A 20,317-nucleotide genomic window follows, 5' to 3' on the forward strand; every position below is an offset into this window, starting at 1 on the left:
GCCAGCATGACAGCACTTCATCTACCAAAGCTTCTCCTCACACATTTACACTGAACAGTGCTTTCAGTAGTGTTTTGTAGCTTTTCCGTCAGGCATTGATATTCCTTGGAGAAGGAGGAATAGGAAGTCATGGGAAGGAAACAGAAGGGCGTTAAGAAGCAATGGGTTTTTTCCACCAGCAAGTCTCAGTACTGCACATGTGTTCCTGCAGTGTGGCGGTGCAGTCTCCTGTTGCCACCAGGGAGAAATCTGTCTTTACTAAATGCACTGACTTCAAACAGGAAGAGTTAGCGGTACAAAACCCTGGGTGTAAGCAAGCCCTACATCTCCACCCTCTGTGCTTTGTTCTTCTTGCTCAACCATTGGTCCTTTATTTGTAAAAACCCACTTTCCTCTGTTGTTTCTCTCTCAGTTATTTTGGCATTGCTGCAAGCTTCAAATTGCTTCTCAGATGTGCTGGGTTTTGAGTGTGCATTCCTGTACTGGTAGCAAAGACATATGTGTAGAACTTGAGGCTTTGATACAAGTGAGTATCATATGGCTTCAAAACCAGGGCAGAGTAATCAGGTTTTTCTTCTTTTATTGACCATTATGAATTTGGAATATATTCTTGTTTGAGAGGTTGGAATAATGTAAAAAGCAAATACAAGACTGGGAAGCATCTTGTGTCCCTTTGGTTGCCAATCTGGGGTCTGGAAGAAATTTTCTTGCACTAGATGTTGGCTGCATTTTAATTTTTCCTTGTAGTTCTGAGCAGGGATCAGGGGGGTCAAATAGCACAGATCTCCTGCTCTTTGTTCCAGGAACAGAGTTCATATTGTTACCGTGTAGCTCGTGGTGATGCCCAGAACACACCGGCTGCTTTCCAGACTGGAAGAAGGAAGCTGTACCTGCTTGGAGAGTTCACTTGTTCCAGATGGCAGAGATTGAGAAAGCGTCCAGGAATAGCAGAGCTGTGGAGGAAGGCTGCTTGTGGCCAGCCTGATAACCGGCAGTCTAAGCTGCAAAATGTTGAAATAACTGGTGCCACTGTTTACCAAAGGAGAGTTTCAAGAAGCGTGGGACAGATGTCTTTGAGGTGTGGTTTGAGTACAGCCCGTGCTGCTGTGGAAAAGGAAACCTCTGCGTCCTCCCAGCTCTCCATGGTGCTCTCCAGTGCAAAGCCTTCTAATTGCCAATGCATCCATCAGCTCTGAGTGCTGTTCTTATCCACTGAAGTGCTCCTCAGGAATGATAATTCTTGGTCAGCTAATCCTGTTTGATAGAGTTGATAGAGTCCCCAGTGTTGTGTGGGGAGAGCAGCCAAGGCCAGGCTCTATGCATTTAATTTATTTTTCTCCTGTTTTCTGTGTTTAGACAGCATAAAGTAATTCCTGGTTTTGAGAATCTGGAGTTTCAGCAGGCAGAAGTTTTTGTAGAGGAATATAAGCATTAATAAACCAGATGATAGATTAGCACAATAAATAACAATCTGATCTAGTAAACTAGATTTGTTAGTTAAAAAAACAACTTAATTGGGATATTTAAGGGAAAGTTGGCTTTTTGTGTAGATCAACACATTCTGTACAGGAAGCAAGGCAAGTTATATTCATCCATTTAATAATTGTTTTTTGTTGTTTTGCTTTTAATATTTAAGCATAAATCAGCTCAAGAGGGAAATTTCAGAAACAAGCAGTTCATCAAGTGTATGGATTGGTCCAGATGGAGTCAGATATTCTAATCAAGCCTTCAATCAGGGGGAGTTATGTGATTGATACTTGAGAAGAAACTCAAATAACTTGAGGGTGTATTAAAGCTTATTCACTCATAAGGCAGGTTTTCTTCAAAGTGATGTAGTGCTCCCTTCTGACATATCAGAACTAATTGAAACAAATATGCTGGGAAAATTCTGAGTTGCTACCTCTGAAAGGAAGCAGGAAAGGAGTCCTTCTCAAATAGTCCAGTTGCCTTTCTTTGGTTTAAATCACTGCAGTTTCTCCTTGTTTATGTCAGGATTAACATCACACAGACCAGACTGGAGAGAACATATATTCCTTGTTTTCCTGGAAGTGTCCCAGATGCTGAAGCTGTCATGTATACTCATTGCTTTTTAAAAATAAGGTTAAGGCAAATGAAAACTACTAAAAAACTGCATTTTTCTAAAAGGACCTTTTAATGTTTTGTATCTCTGCATGTCTCTTCCTCTGTGTTTCAGATGCTGTGCTTCCAGTTGAGGGTGGGAAGCAAGGGATCCCATCGCTTTTTAAATGTGGGACTCATGAAGAATCTGGATGCATGTCCCTCTGCATTGCTTTGGCATTTTATTTCATCCCTGGCTGTTGAACAGCAGGTTCTGAGCTTGCCAGTGGCCTGGTTATTCCTATACTTCACTTCAGTCCTGGTTTGTGCTCTCTGTATGAAAGGCTTGGGTCAAGTAGCAGCAATCTGAATTGTAGGTTGAAACTTGGCAACAGCAAAGCACCAAGTGCATGGAGGAAGCTGTATAGGTAGAACAGGATGGGTTGCTTGGAAAGAGATGCTAAAATTGGGGAAAAGAATGAAGAAATATCATCTGAGAATAGCTGTGGAAGGACCATAGCCAAAATTGTGGACTTTCCAAGTTTAGATCATTTGAATCCTCTGGGGATCCAGAAAGAGTCTCAGCTTCTGGCTCCACCTCTGTAACTGTAGGACTATGGGTTCAGATCCAGACTTTTCATCTGTTTCTTATGTATGTAATAGCCTGAACCTTAATCTTGGACGTAACACCCTGAACTTTGGAGAAAACTGCAGCTGGGTCTGTCATAGTTTTTAGAAAGCTATTGTTGACTAGAGCAAGGTTCTTGCAGTAATGCTGAGAGGCCTAATGTTCAGCAAGCAAGGGGTCATGGCTGGAGAATGCATAATGCCATTCAAAAATATTGAAAAAATATAAAAAAGAATTAGTTGTGTGCAAAACCTCCTACCTTTGCCCTACCCCTGTGTATTCACCTCCAGCCTTCTCCAAAAATATTGTCTAAATCAATTCTTAATATGCAGTCTTTGCTGAAACTTGGTGTACTTGGCTGAATAGATATAGACAGTTAAGTCTATCAGTCAGCACTCGTGTTTTTGACCTGGTAACCTAATTTTTACAACCAGTCTAGAACTATGTAGAGTTTTAAAAACCATTCCAGAACTTTATCCATCAATAAAATAGATCAGTTGTATGAATAAATGGGAAAAAGTTGTGTAACGGTGCAAGATGATGCTCCTTGAATCACAGAATCATAGAATATCCTGATCTGGAAGGGACCCACTAAGATCATCAAAGTCCCCCTCCTGGCCCTGGTCAGGACACTCCAAGAATCATACCATGGGCCTGAGAACATTTTCCAAATGCTTCTTGGACTCTGTCATGTTTGGTGCTCTGACCACTTCCCTGGAGAGACTGTTCCAGTGCCCAACCACCCACTGGATGAAAAACATTTTCCTAACATCCAACCTAAACCTCCCCTGACAGCTTCAAGCCATTCCCTTGAGTCCTGTCACTGGACACACAGAGAGGAGACATCAGTGTCCATCCCTCCTCTTCCCCTCACGAGGAAGTTGCAGACTGCAATGAGGTCTCCCCTCAGTCTCCTCTTCTCCAGGCTGAGCAGACCAAGTGACCTCAGCCACTCCTCACCAGGCTTTCTCTTCAGACCCTTCTCCACCCTCGTGACCTCCTTTGGATGCTCTGTAAGAGCGTAATGCCTTTTTTATATTGTGGTGCCCCAAACTTCTCACAGCACTGGAGGTGAGGCTGCAGAGCAGAGCAGGACCATCCCCTCCCTTGCCTGGCTGGCCACGCTGTGCCTGCTGGCCCCTAGGACGGGGTTGGCCCTCCTGGCTGCCAGGGCACTGCTGGCTCGTGTTCAGCTTGCCATCAACCCCTGGGGCCCTTCCTGCAGTGCTGCTCTCCAGCCCCTTGCTCAGCAAAACAGGATGCTGGAGAATGCGGGCATCGATCCCGCTACCTCTCGCATGCTAAGCGAGCGCTCTACCATTTGAGCTAATTCCCCCTGTGCACAGGCACAAAAGAAATAACTATAAATCATAAACTATATATCATAAAAAGGAATATTGTATGAATAATAATATTAATTCATGATTTCTGGGAAGTGAATGTACAAATCCCGTTCATTGTCTGACTCTTGAGTCTGTATATCTAATTCCTTGCATTTGGAATGGAATGTTGTGTATCACATCAGCAATTACCTGCACAACTGTGCTACATTTTGGTTTAGCTCTTCAGTGTAGGTTGGTTTGAGGACTCCTGGGTTCTCTTCACAGCTTTATTCTTAGTTTTGGCCAAGACATTAATACCTATTACTCCTTTTTGCCCATTTATAACATGACTGAAATATTTTACTTGCCAGGTTTAGGGAGCAAATGCAGCCTTAATTTTGAGAAATTACATAAGACTACCATTCTAGAAGTGTGACCTTTTAATCTGAAATATCTCAGTGTGTCATTCTGTGACCTATACTTTTGACTTTTGCTATAAGGTTAATTCTTATTGTCCTTGGAAGGACATGAAGACAGACATGGTGTTAGTCCTATTTCTTCAGAGTGTGGTAAATCTGGCAGCTTCGTGCTTGAGATTGGCATAAAGTAAATAGTCATACTAAGGAAGGTTGCTAGAGCTTTTTGTGGGAAAGTAGTTGCTACAGAATCTGACAAAATTAACCTGGGATAAATAGAATGTTAAAGCATTTCTAGAAAACACCACCACTGGCAAAAAGATTGTTTTTTTCTTCTTGCATACAGGTGCAGAGGAGCTCTGTGTGTCAGGATGATGGGCTTGATCCTTGTTTCCTTAACTGGTGTTCAAACTAGTGAATATGGAGAATGGATTGATACCATTGGAGCTGCCTCATTTGTCAGAGGTCTTTTAAGACTGACCATCCCCCTCACTGTGATAATGGTAAGTATGTAGAGTTTTCAAGTATTTTTGTGGCCATGGTTGAGTTCAGCTTTTGCTGCTGCAGCTAAATAAATCACTGTGGGTATCCTGTGCACATTGAACCAGGGAGAAATAAAGTATTGGCCTGTCTGTTTCTGGTTTGCCCAAAGAGGGTTTTTTGTTTTGCTTAGTTTTATCTGGGAACTTTTACTTGTGGATTGTAAGTTTGGAAGTAACACTTTGACTGAGGAATCTGACCATCTCTTTTCCTGTTTTTAATTTTTAATGGTAGTGCCATCAGTGGTTTACAAAGAAGAAAAGGGGTTTCTGCTGGCTTACAAAACAGTTGTAGGTCACACTGCTTGCCTTGTGAATTCTGTGGGGGATGAGGGCCTTGTACAATTCACCTTTTAATGCTGGGGTTGAGAATGGCCTCCTGGATGGAGTAAGGATTTACAGTACAGGCAACTGATCTAATGGGAAACTTCACAGGTCTCTCTGGTCAAGTTGTGCCTCATAGATTTCAAAATTTTGGGATTCATTTGGAACACATTTCACATTTCTGTTTCCCCCTCCTTTCGTAACAGAACATCTTGAGTCCACACTACAATACTTTCCAGGCAAACTTCTGAAAGCTGAAGTATTTGCAAATAATAATCTTTTACTTAGAGAGGGTGTTCTCTGCTCTCCCTGATTGCAACACCTGGGGACAGTGAGTTGTAAGGCGCAGCTGAAATTCAGCTTAATCAACAGAGAAATGAAGCTGAGGTCACCAGGGGGAACTTTTCACCCTTCCAGGGCAGGACATTCAAGGCCTGTGAGTGTTAGTGTGTGTGGAAATTTCACCCATGACTAAACCCAGACTTGGCTGCCCAGCTGGTTTTGTCCAAAAGAATCTCACTGAAATCTTTGTAGATGTCAGAATTCACAGGGAGTGACTAAGCCTGGATTTTCCCTCCTAGTGCACTGTTGCACAGTGTTTGATAAAGTGGCTGTTCATTGGCACTCACACCAAGCTGGGTCCATGTTAGTGACAGGTTGTGTAAATTCTGTAGGAAGAATTTCTTTTACTTAAATTCTAGCTTGAATGGTGTTGTGTGTGCAAGAAACCCTCTCTATTGTGAAATAATAATTAGCTTGATTATGGAAAAAGTCCTCCTTCAGTGTCCTCTCGGTGCTTTAGCACTTACTGATCCATCAAGTAATTAAGTAAAAATGACCTCTGCTATTTCTGCTTCTGTAATTGCTGTTATGCATATCTTGGAAGTTACTGGGTGAATTCTTGGCCAACTAAGTCTGTAAGACTTGAAGGGGGAAAGTTGGTGCCTGTACAACAACCTACTGAACGTAAGTTTTCTGAGAGCCCAAATTATGAATAAATGTGATGTCTTTTCCCAAGCAGGCCTGGATTTTCTTGTAATGCCTCAATACAATTTAAGTATAATTTGTAAACCATTACTTTGCAGTCTTTCTGCAGGTGTAAGTCTTTAGGGGCAAAAGCAGTTGATTGACATTTTCCTCAGCTCATGAGGCTCTAACACAGAGAAACGAGAGGTGATTATATGCCAGAACACTTGCTGCTCTTAGAAGGAACTGCTGTTCATTCAGCTCTGGTACAGAGGAAATTCCTACATTTTCTTTTCTTCAGTTCCCCCTACCTTCCCCACTACCTGTACTTGTTCTCTAAGTGCCTCTGCACATACAGCATATGCAAAGCAATATCTGGAAACTCTTAAGAACTGTAGGGAACCGAGTTGAAAGGCCCTAGAAAAATGATGAGGATTGCATTGCAGTGCATTCTGAATTCCCCTAGGTGTCATGTTCTAACCCTTCTGAGCCTCTCTCTGCACAGGCAGATTCTGTTTCAATTTATGTTCATCCAAGATAAATAGCTGCATTGCTTGAGGAAATATTAATTTTTGAGGAGAAAAAAGGTCTTGGACATGACAATGCAAACACATAATTAAAAGGTTGTGCCCTCAAACCATAAAATGCACATATTTTTCCTATATTGTCTGATGGGTTCAAAAAGAATTGGAAATGTTTGTTTTGGCTTTTCACAGCCTTCCATTTGGAAACAGTTATGAATGTGGGACTTGTAGTGAACAGGTTTGTAAGATGCCTTTTTCCTTTTTTTCCCTCATGGCAGACCCCACAGGCATCTGCCCACCTCTTCTTTCTTGGCTGCCTGTTTCTACCCCCCATGCTGACACTTGACCCTCATCCTCAGCTTTTTGTGGTAAAGGGTAGATGTGGTGACATTTTTTTTGGCAAGTACAAGGAACAGCCTTATGACTTGCCTTCCCACAGCCTTCTGTTTCCCATGTCTTTTTGAGTGTCATGTGTCCTGGGCTTGCAGGCCTCAGGGTGCTCTAGACGTGGAAGAGGAACAGCATCTCTCTACAGCGTGTTTGCTCTCTGGCTAATTCTGTGTTTTTACCATTCCTTTTATTTTTACTTCTCAATAAAAACGTCTCACAAGCGTTAAAGAGGAAAGGTGGCTCTGGGCTAGCCTAGTATTAGTGTCTGTGTCCAGTGCTGTTGATGTGCCTATGTGCAAGCTGAGAGAAGTTTCACTTGTACCAATTTGGATCCTTTCTCCTATGAGCTGTTTTTCCTTCTATTGCACATGATAGAAAACAACCCTGACTCTCCCCCCTTTCCTGCCTATTCTGTTCAAACAGAATTAAAGCAGCATATCACTTTATTGGCCAAATTTATTTCTCCAATAAATCTCTTCTGATGGATATGGGAAATGCAATTAATTCTGAAAAGGTTAAGACTCCAAACCCTTCTCTGAGTGTGAAACACTGGAATATCAGGCTTTTGGCAGATGCAGACTAAAGGAGAAAAGAGACTATTTCTTAGGATTTGGAAGTGGAAGTGCAATGTCGTTATATAAATCAAAGGGAAATCTCCTCAGGGGATTAACTCTCCCAAGAGAGGCTCTGTCCCAGAGTCTCCTCTGGGAATGGTGGGTGTGGCTGCTGTCAATGAATGGGCTGTGCTCATGGGCATGATGTTGGTACTGAAAAATGGCCATCTGATGGGGGTTCAGACCATTATGACAAGTTACTAGTTAATGTCTGAGTCTGTAATATGGCAGAAATAAAAAGCTTTATGTAAAATTATCTGGTTCTTAAGACAGTAATGAAGGCTCAGAAATGAGGTTTGTCCATGCTTTCTTTTGTTTCACACCTACATTAAAACATGCTGTATATAATAAACAGTGTTGCTGTAAGTGACCACTGTCCTGTAGTTAAGAAATTTGATATGTCTTTGTTATACACATTCCATTAGTCATGGAAATGAACTTTTCTTTTTTTGTAATTTGAATACCCCACTTGTAATGTGTACTTCTGACATGTTCCACAGTATTGCCACAGGTCATCTGGACTAAGTGTGATGAAATAGCTCGGACAGCATGTGGTAACAACTAAATCTTTACCTCTCCCCTCTCTGTGTATTCCTTCAGTCCTTCTAATTTAGGAAAAATGTACTTACCTGAAATTATAGGCCGGATGGATTTTTGGAATTTCTGAGGTTACTCTTCCCAGTTCCTCTGAGAGAGACTCTCAAGAAGCTTTAGTCCTCCTTTCACAAGAAATTTAAGTGGGACATTGTTTTATGGATGTGACATGAGGATACAGCACAGACAGCCACCCAAACCAGGTAACTAGAGGGAAGTTATAACAAAATCAGAATGGTGATATAGGATGTTAGAAAAATAAGCACAAAACTTCTAAAATGCATGTCAAATCTGCCTGGTACCAGCGCAGGTTTTTCACCACAGAGCTGCTCAGTGGTTGTAGGATGCAAGATGTTGCATTTGAAACCCTTTGCAGTGATGATGATGCAAGCAGGAGGGATGTTTTTGAAAATGCTAGCACAAATATAAGTTCTGAGTCTTTCCTTTTTGAACTGAGTAAGGTAATAGTTCATAGCTGATGTTTGAAGACCAACAGTGAAAACAATCTCTGGCTGCTAAAGAGACCATCAGGAGGTCAACAATCCTCATAGACTTAAATTTCTCTTGAGGGAGTCCAGCTCTAATGGAGGAGAGCTCTATTCTACAGGCAAAGATGGATAAATTGTACATTAACTGGGCAAGGAAATAGTGATATGTATCAGGCTTGGATTAAATGTGAATATTAATTGGGTGTAAATTCTCTGGTTTCTTCTTGACAAATGGGATGCTAGAAAAGGCCTGTAGAGCTGTGCCTTTGAGCTTTGTTGTGGGTCCCTTCCAACTCGGGATATTCAGTGATTCCTCACTGCAGTGAAACAGAAGTGAACAGAAGTGCCTGTTAGCCTTGGGCAGCCCCCACCTCCATTTGGGTGAGGGCTGTTTCTGCCACCTTGACCTCCAGTTTTTCCCTCTTCCTGTCTGCTCCTTGAGCTGGCAAGTAGGGATGAAAGCAGCTCACAGTGTGGAATGGTTTGTCCCTCCCTGGTCTATAAGTGCCTGCTGGTGCTTGCTGTGCTGTGTAGGCAACGAGGAGAGCCTGCAAAGGGAGCTGGGGGTTACTCCAGGAGGTGCTCTGCTCTGCAAAGCTGGCTGGACTTGGAGGTGCAGAAGGTTTTCAGTGCAAACTATGTCTTATGTGACACTTGTTCATGCACTGGCTGCCTTAGAACCTGCTGTGGTAAGAGAAAGGCCAAGGCCAGGTTGGATGGGGCTCTGAGCAACCTGGTCTAGTTGAAGGTGTCCCTGTCCATGGCAGGGGGTTTGGAACTGGAGGATCTTTAAGATCCCTTCTAACCCAAATCATTCTATGATTCCATGAAGGAAACAATAAAAATACTCTTCAAACAGCAGACTTTAGAGTCAACTAGAGTGCAGGTGCCTTTCTGTAATATATAGTTTCCACCAACTTTGTCTTAAGTTTTTTTTTTTTTTTTTTTGTTTTTTTTTGTTTTTTTGTAAATTATTCAATGGTCAAAGTGAGTGCTGGCACAAAGCTGGGCCTCTGTGTCAGTGCCCTTGTGTTGCAAATGGAGCAGCAGCTGACCCTGCAGTGATGGGGCTCAGGAGCTGTGGCACAGCTGTGCTCTGAGATTCAGAAAATGGAGACAATTCAATCTTGGACAGGTTTCCAGGGCAGGTCTTACGGCATGAGGAATTGCAGGAAGCAGGATATTTTGCAAGATGTCAAATTAAATTTTGTTTTAATTGGTCCTTTTGGTAATAAAAGAAACCAGTCTTGTTTGCAGCACACAAAACGTGGTGTCACATCTGGCTAGTTGCAGAGGAGGGACTTCCCTTCCAAAGTCATGGAGCCATTCAAAGTGCCATCCTTTCCTTGATAAGGATTGTAGTTGGCTGAAGTGTGAGGAGAAAAATTCTCTGAGAGATGAATATGCTTTTGGCATACCAGGAAGCAGCAGAACAGGCTGATTTGAAGTAAGAGTAGTATGATTTTATGGTCAGATATGGTAAAATAGCTCTGTGGTTGGAGTGATGGTGGACACTGAAGTCTGCAAGAGCTTGTTTTTTCCCCATCACCCGGTTTAGAATGATTTCAAAAAGTTTGCTTCTCCTCTATTTTTGACCTAAAATGAGGACTTCAGATTTTTTTTATTTACAAAAACCTTGGACATTCCATCAGAAAGCTGAACATCTGAAAAACCCAAACTAAAAGAAAAATTAAAAAAAATTTACTTGTCTTGCTATAAACTTGGTTGTTCCTCATTAACATTTTTCTTTAAGGAATGAAACATTTGCCTTGAAACACCGAAGAAACTTTCTCGGTACATTCAAGAAGGAGGCCCAATACATGGTGCATCGTGGGAGATGTAGTTTAATCTTAGAGGCCAAGCCAAATCCAATTTTAAAATTCTCAAGAGATGACAGTATAGCATTCCAAATGAAAACTTCTTGGGTTCTAACCTGAAAAATACTGCTCTGTAGGGATGATAAACAATTTGTCAGGTCACTGGAACATTTGATAAAAGATGTATGCTTGCAGGGAAAATGAAATGAACTCTTTTTTTCTTTCTGGATGGTAGCCTTGTGAACCCAGCCCAAGAAGGTCAGAACAAGTCCCCTCTGAATCCTTCATTCATCATCTGTATAGAAGAACTGCACCTATGGGACAGTTGGTTAGCCTGCAGGTAATTCCCAAACTAGAACAGAGTCCAGCTTTATCTCTAATATAGCTGTGTCAGCTTTGGTACCAGGTTTTATCAGTAAAATAAACAGACATGACTGAATTGTTCATGGATTCAATTGGCACTGAAAGTTCTGTTGTGCATCTGAAATATTGAAATTGAGATTGCATCTCTCTTTTAAATAGACACATTGGAAATGAAGTTGTAATTTGAGAAGATAACATTTTTATATAGTCATTTTTCTGGCTCTAGCTATCAGTAGCTTTAAAAGTATTTTATAAATAAAGGGCTGAAGTGTATTATAACATGCTATGGTACATTTGGGACATGCAACACAAACCTTAATGAAAGTTCACAAGAATTTAACATGCAGGAGTTATTTTTAATTCACAGTATCTTATCTGTTTTCAGTTCTTTTGAATTACAAAATGCATTTGGGATGTCTTAAGTATTAATTCTTTGCCAAATTTAATTTGTTTCCATATTAGAGGTATTTCCCAGTTACACTGACATGAAAAGCATCTGAAACCATTAAATTATGTTATATTTTTAACTGTAAAACTTTCATAATGCTGCCAAGACTGGTTTTTTGCAAATTTTGAGAAAATTCTTTTTCTCTGGGACAAAAGCTACCTTAATAAATTTTTTTTTTTTTTTTTTTTCCCCTGGCCTGAGGGGTTCATAATAATTTTGAATGAAACTCCCCATGTAACTGGGTGCTCTGATGAATGGAGGCTTGGGGCCAGAGATCCCCATTTGATTTTTGGGCCCTGCTGAAACAGGAGCAAGTGGTTACAGAACACAGCAGCTGCTGGGCTGGACACGGTGTGTCAGTGGCATGGAGGCTCCTACTGTAGGTCCTGAGAGAGTCAAATCCCTAAGGAAGGACCCTGGTCCTCACTTGGGCAGGGCAACATGGTTTGTAGCTACTGTTTCTACATGTCCTCTGTGGTTTTGGAAGAGGAATAAGACTGGGTTCAGGACACACATGGTGGTGGCAGTGAACGTGGGTGAAAGGTGTGCTGCTATCATGAGCAAGACTGAATGGAGATGGGCAACAAGGGGAAGCTGTGAAGGCACGTGGAAAAGTGGAAGCATTGAGGAAAAGAGGAGCATGAATGGTATTCAGTGGGACCTGCCCTGATGATAGCTCTTCTCTCATTGTGAAATACCAAAGAGTGATGCTCGAGTGCCTGACAGATGTGGCAGAGCAGAGCTGGCAGAGGCAGACTCTTTTCTTATATCTCTCAAACAAAACCCCACTAACACCCCAAACTGGCAGTGGCCAACCAGGTTGTTATCCATTGGTGAGTTGTGCAGCAGCAGGTGATTTCTGCAGTGCCTGGTTCAATGTGTGAAGCAGCAGGGCCTGATTTCAGAAAGGACAAAGTTGTACAGACTGTGGAGATAATTGGAGTTATGTTGTCTGGTGCTTCAGATCATGTAGCAAATGGTTGACATCAGGTCACTCAAGTTATACTGCTCCCATTTCACCCTGTTCCTCAGTCTGACCCTTGTTTAAAGAAAAGATAATTTATTTGGAAGGCTTGAGTCATATTTTTCCCTTTCTCCCACTTGTTTAGCAGAGTGTATGCAATACTCAGGAGGCAAGAGACAAAGACAAGGGAGAACTGGCTGTAACAAATGACTGCATCCTCACAGCACACTTTGGCAGCACAGACCCTGGGAGATTTCTGATTGTGCCTTCCTGTGACTTGCTCAAGATGGAAGGGCGTGAAAGGGACATTGTGTTCCTGGAGCAGACGTGGAGAGAAAATGATAGGGAGCACACTTTTTGTCAGGGGAGGCATTGCTGTGTGAGAATGCAGTAGAGGCTCATGACAGGTCATGTTGTGCTACGTAGGGGTAGATGAGAGAAGATTTTGACCCTTGTTTTAGAATGAGTACACATGTGCATGCCCTGGATCAGGGAGCATTTTTTTGCACTGCTGGCTAACAAGGCATGTGCTACAGAGTCCTCACTGAAAGGGCAGGAAGGCATATGTGCCCACCTAACAGGCAAGTTCAAATTGTCTCCTCCTTAGTTGCTTAAAAACAGTTCAAAAATAGATGCCTTAAATGCTGTTACTCCAGCAGGATTACTCAATAGTGAATTTAGCTTTGGATTCTCTCCATGGCCACAGTCTTCATTTTAACTCCTCATGAAAGAATGCCACAAGGCTGCTTTTCCATCTGATTTTGGTGGGGAAAGGAAAATCTTTTGCAGAAGCTGGGACAAATGAGTAGTATTCAAGATTTTTCACATTGTGTTTCCTTAAAGAAGGCAGAGGAAGTGCATAATTATTTGGAAAATAATTTGGCAGGTTCTTCCCAGTGCTAGGCTGTTTAATGCATCAGCCCGTCACACTTAAACAGTTTAGGGATCACTTACCATTTTTTGGTTACACCTAGGATGGCTCACAGAAGTTGTTTTGACAGGACCTAACTTTCTGTTACTGACCTGCCTGATATTTTTTTCTAATGAAGAGATTAAACCCTAGTAAAACCATTTTTCAAAATCTTCAAGCCTGCAGATACTCCTAATAGGGTAAGCATTTGTTCTCCTTCCACTGCCTGTGGTGAGGAGCCCAGTGTGTTCAAATGGTATGTTTTACACTTTTTCAGATTTCAACCTTTTTACGAAGAAGAGGAGAGGCAGAATAGTGTGGTACAGACTCTAGCCTTATTCAAAATAATCCCAAAATAATTGGAGTAACCCGGCGTAATCAGCAAACACCTAGTGTTCAATGCACTAGGTCCTACTATTTTCTGTTGAATTTACTCCAACTAGGGGAAGAGCACTGTGTGTTTTTTGGCAGTAGCTTCTCTGGAAAATGAAATAAGTGAAACTATTCTCACAGAGAAGGGGATGGGGAATGGTTTCAGGACTTCAGATTTTGTAATGCAGTTCTTTAGGAAGCTGGCAGTGAATGAATATCTAGGCTCGTTTTAGACAACAGCAGGATTTTGTAAGTTTTCTGTTATTTGAGGTCTAATCTCCCACTGAAGTTAAAGTTGAAATGAGTTTCTCAGCCTGGGGTGTACAGAGTTTATCAAAAAGCCTTGGTAAAAACCTTGTGTAGTCTGCAGTGTCTGTAGTTAAGTGTCTCTTTCTTCTCCAGCCTTTTCTACACCTCAGGAGCTGGGAACATTCAGAATTCTGGCATTCTGAAGATGTTGCTTTCAGCTTCACTTAAATTTGACAGAGACTCACTGCAGTTGTCTACTTTATTTTAAAAAATGCTTATGAATCATAATTAAAAGCATTCTGCAATACAGTGAGTTTAAAAGGTACCAGGTTGCTTAGCTGGGTTATTATACAGTACAGAGGTTGTTTTGAAAAGATTTAATTGTGAGCCTGCTGAATGTTTGGGCATATTCAGCAACACACATACACAATGCTGCTCTTTTTATTAATAGAAAGTTCACTTGACACAACAGACACCAGTGTTACCTTTCTGACACAGATTTAGATGGCTTTGAAGCCTCCTCTCAGGGTTTCAGGTCTGCTGTGTACATAAGGTGAAGAGCCAGCTTACAGAAAAAATCACTGATAGATGTCTTTCCAGAGGATCTTGGCAAGAGTCACTGCTATCACCAATACTGTTTCTGGTATCACTTGCATCCATTGCCACAACCTGTAAAAACAGGTGTATTTATAGGCCTTGAGGGACTGAAACAAGAAATCAAACATTTGCATAGCATTTTCCATCAAGTTCCCAAGGACTGAGACTCAAAGGATTTTGATCTGTTTCCAGGGATTACTTAGCTGTGCTGACTATTTCTACGTTCTCTTTTGCAGTCAATGTCCCACTTCTAGGTCTTAGAAAAAAAAAATTCTCTCTTCTACCAACGAAATCATCAACAAAATGCTGGTTGGCTTCAGAAAAACTCACAAAAACATTTAAATTCACATCAGAGAAAACTGGCATGAGAGCTTACTTAACACTACCAATTAAGTTAAATTAAGAAGTAGTGTGCTAGTGTGATTAATTAGAACTACTTTGCTTAAAAAGTATGTGCCTTGCACTGAGATATTTTTTCGTGCTCTGTCTTGGCAGCAGTTAAGCTCTAGGGTACTAGAGGCTGCCTACTCCTTGTAATGGCTTGGAATAGTTAATGGCGTTGAGTTCTGGAAGAGGAAGAATCCCACTAATTGTGCAATCCTCCTGGCACCAGGGTTTGGCAGGACGTCCTCACAGTGAACCTACGCTGGGCGTGCCGCCCTTTGTAGAGCGTGATGCACAGCTTCGTGTGCCTCAGGCTGCAAGAAATAATCATTTTCAGCAGGGTGAGGGAACTTTAGTGCATAACTTTTCAGGGCTAGCATGACAATCGTGACTTTTCGGGAGATTTATGCTTACTGTAATGCAGCATCCCACTTTTCCAAAAATTTTTAGCGGCGATGGTGGTGAGTGATAAGGAGACAGTAAAGCAAATTGAGTTAATGAATGTAGTCCTAAGACTATAAAGGATTTCTTTAAAGGTGAAGTGCACAGGAAAGGAATATTTTTCACTTTGTTTTAAAGAGAGATTAATGCAAGTTCAGGAAGGGAGTATTCAGTTGTATCGATATGTGAAGAAGGTGCCTCTTTTGGCATAATCCCAGATGGAAATAGTGGATCATGATAACAGCATTTTAATTCATGGTTTGTCAGGACATTATTAAGTGGCAATTAAAGTGACTCAAGTGTTCCAGCTCACAGGTTGCTGAGGGCCAGCAGATGATAAGACCAAGATTAAAGAAATTGAAATGCAGATCTACATTGTCTATGAAATGGTTGTGAAAATACAAGTAACTTAATCCTGTTTGATGTTACTTCCATAAACTCCTATTCTCAAGAAAGCTCCATGTATAGCTCTTTTACTTCTGTGACTAGGGAATTGTAGCCTCCTTCCATTCTTTACACCAAATGATTAGCTTGCAGCCTTGCTCGTATTTGCTCCAAGAGAAGAAAGATCAAAAGTTTTCTGCTGGCTACAAGCCCTCCACCCTTTGGAAATGTTCTCTTGACCGTGAACCATTTTTTCTTGGTGTCTTTTAAAAATAGGAGCAAAAATTTCCAAGGAGGGAAGTTCTGGTTCTACACGTGAGAACTGAAAGGTGCTTTCCAGGGGGAGTGTGTACTCTTCCACAAAACCTGGGAGAAGACTGGGAAACTGTGCCCAGAGTAGAATATTGTGCCAGCTGCAGCCTCAACTCCAGAACTATTTGGTTTGGCTGATACTACCGAGACTTCAAGTCCCTTCCCATCCACCCCCTTTTTAAACTTGCTCCCATACGTACTGTCTTGTACCTTTGTCCTGCAGCTACTTGCTTTTTTTTTTTCCCTAAATGTTTTCTCAATTCCAAGCCTTTTTGGTTTAGTGTAACCTTGTGAAAAATGACAAAATAATTTCTTCTGGATTATTTGCTTCTTCCAAGGATGATGATTTTTATATTATCTGAAGGAAGACGATTTTGCCTTTTCTCTGTTCAGTTGGCCAGATAGCTCTTCTGTTTGAGCAAATCTTGAAAAATTAATTAAAATACAAAATGAATATATATATTTTTCTCTTTTTGATGAGCCCTCACTTCTGCATTTGTCCTTGTAAGCTGCAAGTAGCAAGAGAGATCTCCAGCTAAGTGGGTTTTCAGTAGAAGAAAATTGATTTGCACTGTGTAGCTAGCTGATGATTTTTTTCCTTTTATATTATTGGAAATATCAAGGGTTCAGGGAGTATTCACTGTGTCAGCAGCCTTGCATCTAATGAGGTTGTTTGGACTCTGCTCTCTGAGCCAGAGTAAAATCTTTGAAACATGTTAGTCACAATTTAACTGAAACTGAGGGAGGTTTTTAACAGTGGGCTTTAAGTAAACTGCATCTTTTTGAATTTCCTGGGCAGCTGCTTTTCTCTCTTTGATGTACCGTGCCTGGTGATGCTGTTAATGAAATGCATAATTATGTGTTACATAATAAAACAGAGCTAACATGAAGGTGCCTAATAGATTATAATGATGTGGAGGCCTGAGAAACTAAAGACTATTGGGGGTTGTTGAAAAGTTCCTCTGGTGACAAAGATGATGTCTAAAGAGGTTTGAATAACTGTGCTGATAAATTAATTGTGGTCTCTTTGTGTGTAAATGACATTTTTCAGGATTTTGTATATAGAGAGATTATTGAAAAAAAAAGTACAATTTACTAGGCTGCTGATGTATGAAGTGTCAGCACCGAGTGCTTCCAGTGCCTATTAGAGCTGCTGGCTTTGCACAGACGGGTGCCCTAGGCAAAGACATTTTTGGCACAGCCTGTCTCACCCGTAGGATCAAAAGGAACCAAAAAAAAAAAAAAATTAAAAAAAAATCTGGCAATATGCACAGAGAGTAAATTGCATCCTAAAGAGCAGCCCCTAGAATGCAGTCTTGGAATGAATATTGATAAATGAAACATTCTGCTTTATGGCTGAAGAGTTGTAGGTGTTTTGTGACTGCCCCCAACTTCCAGCCCTCTTTTCTCTGCTTTTGTCACCAACATTTTCTCTCTCCCTCTGTAAAAATCTGTTTAACTTGTTCCTTTCAGAGAATTTTTAGGAACTGGTTTGTACACATAGGTATTTTTAAAGGAGAGGGTGTAAAAGCTTGCAGCCCTGGACCACATGGGCTCGTGATGGTGCTGGGCTGTGGCTGGGCTTGCTTGGCTGCTGCTCTGGGCTCACAAGGGTCTGTCTGCTGGGAGAATTAGCATGCAGGGAACTCCAGTGTGGATTTACAGCCTGCTAGTTACTTGGCACTAATTCCCTTGGGTGGATGACTCTAGTACCTACTAAGAGTGCTTTTGTGCAGGTTAGTTTCAAGAGTGCTTTTGTGTGAGTTAGGCAGGCTCTTTTTTGAAGGTGAAATACGCTGTTTTTCACTTCCCAAGCACCAAGGGTACCCAAATGGGCAGTCAGTGCCGAGTAGCTAATATGCAGTAAATTCACACCCAAGCTCACTGAGCATGAACTTCCTCATGCAGCCGAATCCCAAGGCTCTGCACTTTGTCTCTCTCAGCAGGGAGCAGATGGCCCTTCTCTAAACAGGGAATACCAATAAAGCCTTATGAAGAGCACAGATATTGTGTGCATGAAGATTCGTGCCTGTCCATGCGCTTATATGAGATGACTTGGATTTATCACAGTTCTCGGGTTAACTTTTGTGCCCGTGATTTTTGTTAAGATAGTTTAAGGTGAACTTTTCTGCTGAATTGCCATCATCCTTGTCATTAGTAGACACTTTTAGCTGCAGGTTTTGATTTCTTCCTTCTTCATCAGCACCAAGACAGCATACTTTTTGTTATACGAATGACTGCGTCTTTCGGGTGTGAATCTTTCTTGAATTCAAATTCTTGAATTTTCTTTGCAATTCCCTTTCCCAGAATTTATTTGAACTCCAATTAATGGCTTTCTCTAGGTCTCTAAGTACTAGGATGGGAAATCAAGTCAATTTTTAGATAAAACTTTCCTTTAGGCTGGGATTCATAAATAAGTTGATCTACAATTACTGTACAACTTCACTTTATCTTAAGATCACATAATGGGTTAAATTTTTGTGCAAAGTTTTCTTGAAATTTTATAAATTATTTTATCTGTTTTTTATGCTTATGCTTCAAATATATCACTGATTTATAAGTCATCTGCATGTTTTCTTTATGTTTTTACTCCAGTATTGCCTATATCCAAGAAAATTTTGTATCACAGAAATTGCCTCTCCAACTTCCATCTGTAGTGAGAGTTCTGAACAACTCCACCAGCACTATTGTGGCCAAAGTTTAAATTTACTTACGTACAAAAGATATTGCTCAAAATGCTTTTAACATGTCTTTTTAGAAATGACCTCAGCCATCCTAGCTTGCCAAAGATAAACAGCATTTCTGCTCGGCAGGCGTTAACCCTTGGAGGAAGTGAAGTCCAACGCTGAATGCAGAGGCACTTGCTCTGAGCATTCCGAGTGCTGCTGTAGAGAGGAGCCGTCCTCCCTGCAGATCCCAGCGCACAGGAAGGCTGCAGGGCTACAGGGGAAAATCAGCCCAAGCCTCAGGGTTTCTCAGTCACAGATGTAAGGCGCTGCTGAATGTTTCCGACAGCAAAGGAGGAGGGTTTGGGCCAGGTCAGCTTGACTGTTCCTCCTAGAGGATAGAAGGGTAGGAGGAAGGCATAAAATGGGATGAAAAACAAGAAGAGGTGGCTGGTGAGCCAGGCTCTGGTTCTTGTTGTTCTGAAGATATTCTGTATAGGTTAAAACAATCACTTGAAAGTATTTTTTTAGAGTTTGAGTTTCAAGAGTTTTTATATTTAGAGTTTCAGAGTGCTTTTATAGCTTCTTTTTATAGTAATTTTTACTGTTGGTTTTATTCCAAAAGAGTTTCCTGTAGCATGATACATAAAAAAAAACCTTAAAAGGAATTCACAATTAGGATACTCCATTTGTGTGAATGAGTTGCAGCGGATACGATGAAGCAATTCTTAAAATCCCACAGTTGCTGTTTTCCTTTCAACTGACATGTTCCTGTTTTTAAATAAAACAGTTGACTGCTAGGTTTAAAGAGAAATTCAAAGAATGCTGTGGTGTTATTGGAAATCTCTGGCTATGTCCAAGCAGAAAGGACAGTTGCATGACTCTGTTGTACATGGCTGACCATGCCATATGAGTCCTTTGTTGGGATATGCTGTAAATCATCCTGAATGTTATCTTTTCAAACCCAGAACAGAGACAGAAGGAGGGTGAAAATTTAAGTCTGGATAAATTTCCTACAGCTTATCATGCAGAAATGTGTTTATTGGCATTCTTTGAATGTAGATATTTGAAGTGCTTAACAATCTCTAACTGATGAGGTCTATTAAATAGCCATGTGCTGTAATTCATTTTGTCTGAATTGGAGAAAAGTTCCTGGGCAAAAGCCTCTTAGTCTTATGAGGAAAGGTTGCATATTTAGTTCCAGGGTAATTGCTGATAAATACACCTGTTTAACGGGATGCAATGATAGGGGAAATAGTGGGATGTGAAAGGAGATGGCAATTGTTACTAAAAAACCTTAGTAAGGTATCGTAAGGACAATATTTCTGTGCTGTGGTTTTCACCATGAAAAGTGTTTGACAATTTTGAGTGTGAGACCCACTTCATTGTGGGTCTAAACAGCATTAATTACATTCACATTACTCTCTATTTTGTGTGGGAGAATTCACTCTGAATCCTTTATTCAAAGGCAGTTGTACTGGTGTGCCTTAAGTCTCTTCCCCCACAGCTGTGAGACATTTGCAGGAGCAGGTCAGGTGAACTTGGTC

At 41.1% G+C, this 20,317-nt stretch overlaps 1 non-coding gene and 1 pseudogene across 1 annotated transcript; one reads left to right on the forward strand and one right to left on the reverse strand.

Moving 5' to 3' along the window:
* Positions 1-20,317, forward strand: part of LOC132326164 (chloride channel protein D-like) — a 76,925-nt pseudogene that overhangs the window by 22,196 nt on the left and 34,412 nt on the right.
* On the reverse strand, positions 3,950-4,022 carry TRNAA-AGC (transfer RNA alanine (anticodon AGC)). Its single transcript has one exon. It is a non-coding gene; the product is annotated as a tRNA-Ala (tRNA).

The sequence above is a fragment of the Haemorhous mexicanus genome, chromosome 1 (genome assembly GCF_027477595.1).
Source record: "Haemorhous mexicanus isolate bHaeMex1 chromosome 1, bHaeMex1.pri, whole genome shotgun sequence".
NCBI classification, from domain to species: Eukaryota; Metazoa; Chordata; class Aves; order Passeriformes; family Fringillidae; genus Haemorhous; species Haemorhous mexicanus.